Source organism: Hoplias malabaricus, chromosome Y (genome assembly GCF_029633855.1).
Source record: "Hoplias malabaricus isolate fHopMal1 chromosome Y, fHopMal1.hap1, whole genome shotgun sequence".
Classification (NCBI taxonomy): domain Eukaryota; kingdom Metazoa; phylum Chordata; class Actinopteri; order Characiformes; family Erythrinidae; genus Hoplias; species Hoplias malabaricus.
Window position 1 is genome coordinate 30,655,485 of NC_089820.1, and position 10,000 is coordinate 30,665,484.

Consider the following 10,000-nt stretch of genomic DNA (forward strand, 5'->3'; position numbering starts at 1 on the left):
TCTTAAGCTCCGCTCTAACCCCGTGAGGGGAAAGAGTTTCGCCCGGCGGTACGCTCCCGTCCACCACCGCCCCCTGTGCCGGGGGGATGGGTTCAGGGAGATCCCACCGAGGCCGGCGAGCACCGGCCAACGCCCTGGGGGTGAGTAAGCCCCTTTGACTCGCGCACGCACAATCAAGCCTTCAACGATCAATGGTTTTTTGGGTTTAACTACCCGGCGGGCGGCTCCGGCGCCACTCTTCCCCCCGCGAACGGGAGGGGCGGACCGGGGTACCTATGCACCTAAGGCGGTCCTCGCATAACCCCGAGTTCCGAAGCCGGCTCGCTACGTCCACCCACCCGGAGGGGGGAGAGACTCACGTCGGCCGACGACGAAAGGTACGAGGCTTCTGCGGTCCATACCTTGAAGGTACCCGCCGGGGGGGAGGTTCGGCCTCTCGAGTCCGACTCGACAACCGGCACGGACGGCGGGCGCCGACCGCGGCCAGGTCACCGTTATTGATCCTTCCGCAGGTTCCCCTACGAAAACCTTGTTACGACTTTTACTCCCTCTAGATGTCCGGGTTCGATCGACTTCCCATCGCCCGGAGGCGACCCCCGTTCGAGGGCCGCCCCGGGGACGGTCCGAGGACCTCACCGAGGCATCCGATCGGTAGTAGCGACGGGCGGTGTGTACAAAGGGCAGGGACTTAATCGACGCGGGCTGGTGACCCGCGCCTACTTGGAATTCCTCGTTCGAGGGGAATAGTTGCAATCCCCTGTCCCCAGCGGGGAATGGCGTTCATAGGATTGCCCGCACCTCTCGGCGTAGGGTAACTTACATGTTGAACCAGCCATTGTAGCTCACGTGCGACCCCGGACTTCTAAGGGCATCACAGACCTGTTATTGCTCCATTTCTCAAGTGGCTTCTGTGCCACAAATCGCTCTAAGAAGTTTAGCCACCGACCGCTGATTCCCACCGGGCGAACCCCAACCTTCAGGCCCGCGGTAAGCGGGAGGGCACCGGGGAGGGGAGAGGGAAGGCGAAGGCGAAGGACGGACAACCCACACCCGGAGAGCGGAACGAGGTGCGGACGGCATCGGGGAGGGAACCGAACGCGAAGGGGAGAGGCCGGAGCCACCCACTCGACGCAGAACTGAACCCCCGTCAACCGCATCACCTCCCCGAACCGATCCGGGGTAGAACCGGACCCCCGCCGAAACCCCCAACACCCCCACCCCGATGGGGACCCCCCGCGAACGGGGACCTTCGGGGATAGAGTCCGACCCAGGAGAGGGGCCGTGTAACTACTTAAAGGATGGGATCTCGTTCGTTACCGGAATTGACCAGACGAATCGCTCCACGAACTACCAACGGCCATGCACCACCACCCACAGAATCGAGAAAGAGCCGTCAATCTGTCAATCCTTACCGTGTCCGGGCCGGGTTAGGTTCCCCGCGTTGAGTCAAATTAAGCCGCAAGCTCCACTCCTGGTGGTGCCCTTCCGTCAATTCCTTTAAGTTTCAGCTTTGCAACCGTACTCCCCCCAGAGCCCAAAGACTCGTGGTTTCCCGGACGCTGCCCGGCGGGTCATAGTCGTTAACCCAACGCCGCCGGATCGCGGGTCGGCATAGTTTACGGTCGGAACTACGACGGTACCTGATCGTCTTCGATCCTCCGACTTTCGTTCTTGATTAATGAAAACATTCTTGGCAAATGCCTTCGCTTTTGTCCGTCCCGCACCGGTCTACGAATTTCACCTCTCTCGGTGCGGTACGAATGCCCCCGGCCGTCCCTCTTAATCATGACCTTTGGTCCGTCAAACCCACGAAATAGGACCAAGAGAGCGGTCGGATACCCCCCCGGCTCGGGGAACCGTGCGGCGGCCAGAAAACGGCCCCGCCCGGCCGCCTCGCCGAAGAGCTCCGACTCGCCCCCCATGGGAAGGCCTTATTCCATTATTCCTAGCTCAGTCCATTCAAGGCACGCTTCGGCCTGCTTTGAGCACTCTGTTTTGTTCAAAGTAAACGCACCGGACCCTTCCGCCCCCCACGTATTCAACCGCGGCGGACGACCCAGCTAAGGGCCTCTCCGCGGAGGAAGGGAGCAGAGGACACCGGATGAGTAGGGACAAGGTCCCGCGACCTCCACCCAGAGACCCGCGGGGGGTCCCCAACCCCCCCGGAGAGGGGCAGCTTCCCACCGCGAAGTCCGGACGGGCAGAGGCCCGGCAGCCGGGACCCGTCCCCGGATCCAACTACGAGCTTTTTAACTGCAGCAACGTTAACATACGCTATTGGAGCTGGAATTACCGCGGCTGCTGGCACCAGACTTGCCCTCCAATGGGTCCTCACCCACGGACGTAGATTGAGTTCATTTCGGTCCCGAAACCTTCAAACGGGGCCTCGCACCGATATTTTTCGTCACTACCTCCCCGTGTCGGGAATGGGTAATTTGCGCGCCTGCTGCCTTCCTTGGATGTGGTAGCCGTTTCTCAGGCTCCCTCTCCGGAATCGAACCCAGATTCCCCGTTACCCGTGGTCACCACACGTAGTCCCGTAGACTACCGTCGAAAGTTGATAGGGCAGACACTCGAATGAGACGTCGCCGCCCCGAAGGGCTCTGCGATCGGCCAAAGGTTATCTAGAGTCACCAAAGCGGACCCGACCGGAGTCGGGAGGGGGTTTTTTGGTTCTGATAAATGCACGTATCCGTGGGGGGCGCCGAGGGGGGAAGGTGAACCAGTCACCGACCACCTCGAAACGGCACCCCCACTTCCAACGCTTCGTTTGCATGTATTAGCTCTGGAATTACCACAGTTATACCAAGTAACGTGTGGAGCGATCAAAGGAACCATAACTGATTTAATGAGCCATTCGCAGTTTCACTGTACCAACGCCCGTGTGTACTTAGACTTGCATGGCTTAATCTTTGAGACAAGCATATGATACTGGCAGGATCAACCAGGCCGATCCCTCTGGTACTCAAACCCGGCTTGGGGAAAGAGAGAGAGTCGGTGGTGCGTGGAACTCGACCCCCCGAAGGAGGAAGAGACGCGCACCGCGGAAAGGCTTTTCGAACGAGACCCCCCGGAGGTGGGTCTGCAATCGGGGGTTTGACTACTTGGAAAATGTACGATTCAAGGCCCGGACGGTGCAGGCTAGGGGCCGGTTCCTTCCCTCAATAGGATCCCGACCCTAAGGCACCACCGACTCGGACCTTTTAACGGACCCAAACTGCGGTGGAAATTAGACCGACGGATCGGCTAAGTCTCCCTCGGAACGATTCTGGGACAAGCGGACCCCCTGTTACGGGGGGTCCACGAGCCATGGAGGCTGGAGCACGTGGCGGGGAGGATCGTTCTAAAAGCCGGTATTATTTCGGATTAGAAGCCTGCCCCTGGTGCTCCGGGTATGCCGCATTTCGAACGGGCGTAAAGGACGTCCGTTTAAGGGAAGAGAATGGAAGAGAATTTCCTGGCCCCCTCAAAGCGCGAGGAGGTCGGCATAGGTTTTACGGTACGCCCCCCCCGGAGCCGTCTGATGTTCAGAAGACGAAGGGTTTTGCCCCCAATCTCGTAAGGTCGAGGGCTCACCACCGAACTTCCAGCCGCGGTCCTTGGTAGGACCGATACGCGGACAAGCCGCAAAATCCTGGCCCCCTCGCAGTGCGAGGAGGTCGGCAAAGGTTTTACGATTCGCCCCCCCGGAGCCTACGGTTAGTTTTCTCGATTTAAGAAGACGAAGGGGGTCGGGCCCGGGAACCGTAAACCGAGCGCCTCTTCCCCTGCGAACTTCCAGCCGCGGTCCGTTTAAAAAGACCGATCCGTGACACCTCTAATGCGCTCTTTGCCTCCGGCCGTTTCCAGCGCGGGGGCCCGGTGGTGCGCTCCCAAGTCCCCGCGGAGGGGAAAATCTGGGAGATCCCACATTAGACCAAGCGGAACGCCGGTCTTCGCCTCGGGGGTTTGTATGCCCCTTTCGACTCGCGCACGGGCAAGAGTTAGGTTAGGAACGGGGACAACTGCCGGCGGGCGGCCCGTCGCACCCACCCCGCAAGTGGGCAGGTGGTCGGTGGCCTGTGGACCCGCCGCTCGGATTCGTTTATAGTAGGAACCATAACGGGGTACAACCCTCATACGCTCGACCCCCTCACGCCCAGAGAAGTGTTCACCTCCCTGGGCATATATCGAACGAATCATCGGGATTGAAGGGGAGGCCACCCAAACCATCCCCTTAGCCCAGAGGGGTGCCAGTCCTCGGGCTTCGGTATTCGCATCACCGGGGTCTATGGAGGTCTCGACTTAGGTTTTGAAAACCTCCAGAGGGGGGGCCGGATTAACCACCACCCTAGCCCAGAGGGGTGCCAGTCCTCGGGCTTCGGTATTCGCATCACCGGGGTCTATGGAGGTCTCGACTTAGGTTTTGAAAACCTCCAGAGGTGGGGCCGGATTAACCACCACCCTAGCCCAGAGGGGTGCCAGTCCTCGGGCATGTCACTTCGCATCACCGGGGTTCTATGGAGGTCTCGACTTAGGTTTTAAAAACCTCCAGAGGGTGGGGGCATATCTTATCCCCACCCTAGCCCAGAGGGGTGCCAGTCCTCGGGCATGTCATTTCGCATCACCGGGGTCTACGGAGGTCTCGACTTAGGTTTTGAAAACCTCCAGAGGGTGGGGGCATATCTTATCCCCACCCTAGCCCAGAGGGGTGCCAGTCCTCGGGCTTCGGTATTCGCATCACCGGGGTCTACGGAGGTCTCGACTTAGGTTTTGAAAACCTCCAGAGGGTGGGGCCTGACTTACCACCAACCCTTAGCCCAGAGGTGTGCCACTCCTCGGGCATGGAATTCGCATCAACGGGGTCTACGGATGTCTCGACTTAGGTTTTGAACACATCCAGGGAAGCAGAGCGGACATTCCCATTATTTCAAGCCCATCGGGAAGCCACTCCTTTGGGCATAGCGTTTCGCATCGCTGTTACCCAAACTTACGTCTGATTTAATGCCTCCCTAATATCCCGACGGCACCAGGCTGAGAAACCATATGCCCACAGGATTTGAGGCGTTGGAACCTCGTTCGCATAGCCGACAACGATGAACCTCCCTCGGACTCGCTACGAGGCTTGAGGAGGGTCCTGATTTTCTTAAAATCTCAGGTGAGGGACTTAGAAAATTTTCACTTTAAAACCACAGACCTCCAGAGGAGAGACCGGGCTTATCACAACCTTAGCCCAGAGGGCGTCACTCCTCGGGCATGTCACTTCGCATCACCGGGGGTCCATGGATGTCTCGACTTAGGTTTTGAACACATCCAGAAGGGGGGGCCGGATTAACCACCACCCTTAGCCCAGAGGGGTGCCAGTCCTCGGGCTTTAAATTCGCTTCGCCGGGGTCTATGGAAGTCATTTTTTAGACCTCCAGAGGGGAGGCAACCCAAACCATCCCCTTAGCCCAGAGGTGTGCCACTCCTCGGGCTTGTGTATTCGCATCACCGGGGTCCATGGAAGTCATTTTAGACATCCAGAGGGGAGGCCACCCTAACCATCCCCTTAGCCCAGAGGGGTGCCAGTCCTCGGGCTTTAAATTCGCTTCGCCGGGGTCTATGGAAGTCATTTTTAGACCTCCAGAGGGGAGGCAACCCAAACCATCCCCTTAGCCCAGAGGTGTGCCAATCCTCGGGCTTGTGTATTCGCATCACCGGGGTCCATGGAAGTCATTTTAGACATCCAGAGGGGAGGCCACCCTAACCATCCCCTTAGCCCAGAGGGGTGCCAGTCCTCGGGCTTTAAATTCGCTTCGCCGGGGTCTATGGAAGTCATTTTTAGACCTCCAGAGGGGAGGCAACCCAAACCATCCCCTTAGCCCAGAGGTGTGCCACTCCTCGGGCTTGTGTATTCGCATCACCGGGGTCCATGGAAGTCATTTTAGACATCCAGAGAGTGGGGCCGGTCTTACCACCACCCTTAAGCCCAGAGGGCGTCACTCCTCGGGCATGAAATTCGGATTACCGGGGTCTATGGATGTCTCAACTTAGGTTTTGAACACATCCAGAGGGGAGGCCACCCAAACCATCCCCTTAGCCCGGAGGTGTGCACCTCCTCGGGCTTCAAATTCGAATCACCGGGGTCCATGGAAGTCATTTTAGACATCCAGAGAGTGGGGCCGGTCTTACCACCACTCTTAGCCCAGAGGGCGCCACTCCTCGGGCATGAAATTCGCATCACCGGGGTCCATGGAAGTCAGTTTAGACCTCCAGAGAGTGGGGCCGGTCTTACCACCACTCTTAAGCCCAGAGGGCGTCACTCCTCGGGCATGAAATTCGGATTACCGGGGTCTATGGATGTCTCAACTTAGGTTTTGAACACATCCAGAGGGGAGGCCACCCAAACCATCCCCTTAGCCCGGAGGTGTGCACCTCCTCGGGCTTGAAATTCGAATCACCGGGGTCCATGGAAGTCAGTTTAGACCTCCAGAGAGTGGGGCCGGTCTTACCACCACCCTTAAGCCCAGAGGGCGTCACTCCTCGGGCATGGAATTCGCATCAACGGGGTCTACGGATGTCTCGACTTAGGTTTTGAACACATCCAGGGAAGCAGAGCGGACATTCCCATTATTTCAAGCCCATCGGGAAGCCACTCCTTTGGGCATAGCGTTTCGCATCGCTGTTACCCAAACTTACGTCTGATTTAATGCCTCCCTAATATCCCGACGGCACCAGGCTGAGAAACCATATGCCCACAGGATTAGAGGCGTCTGAACCCCTTTCGCATAGCCGACAACGATGAACCTCCCTCGGACTCGCTACGAGGCTTGAGGAGGGTCCTGATTCTCTTAAAATCTCAGGTGAGGGACTTAGAAAATATTCACTTTAAAACCACAGACCTCCAGAGGAGAGACCGGGCTTATCACAACCTTAGCCCAGAAGGCACCACTCTTCGGGCATGTCACTTCGCATCACCGGGGTCCATGGAAGTCTCGACTTAGGTTTTGAACGCATCCAGAGGGTGGGAGCCGGACTTACCACCACCCTTAGCCCAGAGGGCGTCACTCCTCGGGCATAAAATTCGGATAACCGGGGTCCATGGAAGTCAATTTTGACCTCCAGAGAGGGGGGGGGGCCTGGCTTACCACCACCCTAAGCCCAGAGGGCGTCACTCCTCGGGCATGAAATACGCTACACCGGGGTCCATGGAAGTCAGTTTAGACCTCCAGAGAGGGGGGGCCGGGCTTACCACCACCCTTAGCCCAGAGGGCACCACTCCTCGGGCTTGAAATTCGCATCACCGGGGTCCATGGAAGTCTCGACTTAGGTTTTGGAAACCTCCAGAGGGGGGGCTGCACTTACCACCACCCTAAGCCCAGAGGGCGTCACTCCTCGGGCATGAAATACGCTATACCGGGGTCCATGGAAGTCCTTTTAGACCTCCAGAGAGGGGGGGGCCGGGCTTACCACCACCCTTAGCCCAGAGGGCACCACTCCTCGGGCTTGAAATTCGCATCACCGGGGTCCATGGAAGTCTCGACTTAGGTTTTGGAAACCTCCAGAGGGGGGGCTGCACTTACCACCACCCTTAGCCCAGAGGTTCATCACTCCTCGGGCATGAAATTCGGATAACCGGGGTCCATGGAAGTCAGTTTAGACCTCCAGAGAGTGGGGCCGGGCTTACCACCACCCTAAGCCCAGAGGGCGTCACTCCTCGGGCATGAAATTCAGATAACCGGGGTCCATGGAAGTCAGTTTAGACCTCCAGAGAGTGGGGCCGGGCTTACCACCACCCTAAGCCCAGAGGGCGTCACTCCTCGGGCATGAAATTCGGATAACCGGGGTCCATGGAAGTCTCGACTTAGGTTTTGGAGACCTCCAGAGGGGGGGCCGGGCATACCACCACCCTTAGCCCAGAGGGCGTCACTCCTCGGGCATGAAATACGCTATACCGGGGTCCATGGAAGTCAGTTTTGACCTCCAGAGAGGGGGGGCCTGGCTTACCACCACCCTAGCCGAGAGGGCGTCACTCCTCGGGCATGAAATTCGCTTCACCGGGGTCCATGGAAGTCATTTTAGACCTCCAGAGAGGGGGGGCTGCACTTACCACCACCCTAGCCGAGAGGGCGTCACTCCTCGGGCATGAAATTCGGATCACCGGGGTCCATGGAAGTCAGTTTAGACCTCCAGAGAGTGGGGCCGGGCTTACCACCACCCTAAGCCCAGAGGGCGTCACTCCTCGGGCATGAAATTCGGATAACCGGGGTCCATGGAAGTCTCGACTTAGGTTTTGGAGACCTCCAGAGGGGGGGCCGGGCATACCACCACCCTTAGCCCAGAGGGCGTCACTCCTCGGGCATGAAATACGCTTAACCGGGGTCCATGGAAGTCAATCTAGACCTCCAGAGAGGGGGGGCCGGGCTTACCACCACCCTTAGCCCAGAGGTGTGCTCCTCATCGGGCATGAAATACGCTTCACCGGGGTCCATGGAAGTCATTCGAGACCTCCAGAGGGGGGGCTGGGCATACCACCACCCTTAGCCCAGAGGTGAGTCACTCCTCGGGCATCAAATTCGCATCACCGGGGTCCATGGAAGTCAGTTTAGACTTCCAGAGGGGGGGCCGAGCATACCACCACCCTTAGCCCAGAGGTGTGCTCCTCATCGGGCATCAAATTCGCATCACCGGGGTCCATGGAAGTCATTCGAGACCTCCAGAGGGGGGGGCCGAGCATACCACCACCCTTAGCCCAGAGGTGAGTCACTCCTCGGGCATCAAATTCGCATCACCGGGGTCCATGGAAGTCAGTTTAGACTTCCAGAGGGGGGGCCGAGCATACCACCACCCTTAGCCCAGAGGTGTGCTCCTCATCGGGCATCAAATTCGCATCACCGGGGTCCATGGAAGTCATTCGAGACCTCCAGAGGGGGGGCCGAGCATACCACCACCCTTAGCCCAGAGGTGAGTCACTCCTCGGGCATCAAATTCGCATCACCGGGGTCCATGGAAGTCAGTTTAGACTTCCAGAGGGGGGGCCGAGCATACCACCACCCTTAGCCCAGAGGTGTGCTCCTCATCGGGCATCAAATTCGCATCACCGGGGTCCATGGAAGTCATTCGAGACCTCCAGAGGGGGGGCCGAGTATACCACCACCCTTAGCCCAGAGGTGAGTCACTCCTCGGGCATCAAATTCGCATCACCGGGGTCCATGGAAGTCAGTTTAGACCTCCAGAGGGGGGGCCGAGCATACCACCACCCTTAGCCCAGAGGTGAGTCACTCCTCGGGCATCAAATTCGCATCACCGGGGTCCATGGAAGTCAGTTTAAACATCCAGAGGGGGGGGCCGAGCATACCACCACCCTTAGCCCAGAGGTGTGCTCCTCATCGGGCATCAAATTCGCATCACCGGGGTCCATGGAAGTCATTCGAGACCTCCAGAGGGGGGGCCGAGTATACCACCACCCTTAGCCCAGAGGTGAGTCACTCCTCGGGCATCAAATTCGCATCACCGGGGTCCATGGAAGTCAGTTTAGACCTCCAGAGGGGGGGCCGAGCATACCACCACCCTTAGCCCAGAGGTGAGTCACTCCTCGGGCATCAAATTCGCATCACCGGGGTCCATGGAAGTCAGTTTAAACATCCAGAGGGGGGGGGCCGAGCATACCACCACCCTTAGCCCAGAGGTGTGCTCCTCATCGGGCATCAAATTCGCATCACCGGGGTCCATGGAAGTCAGTTTAGACCTCCAGAAAGGGGGGCCGAACCTACCACCAACCTTAGCCCAGAGGGCGTCACTCCTCGGGCTTCAAACTCCCATCGCCGGGGTCCCATGGAAGTCTCGACTTAGGTTTTGAACCGTTCCGGGGTCACCTCCAGTGAGATAACGCGGAAATCTCACTATATTCATGCCCACAGGCGAACCAGAGCCTTGGGCTTGTCATAGTTACATACGGTGTACCCAAACTTTCGTCTTTTCTAAAGGAACCCTAATGTCCTGACGGCACCGCACTGGAAACCCCCATGCCCTCTGAATT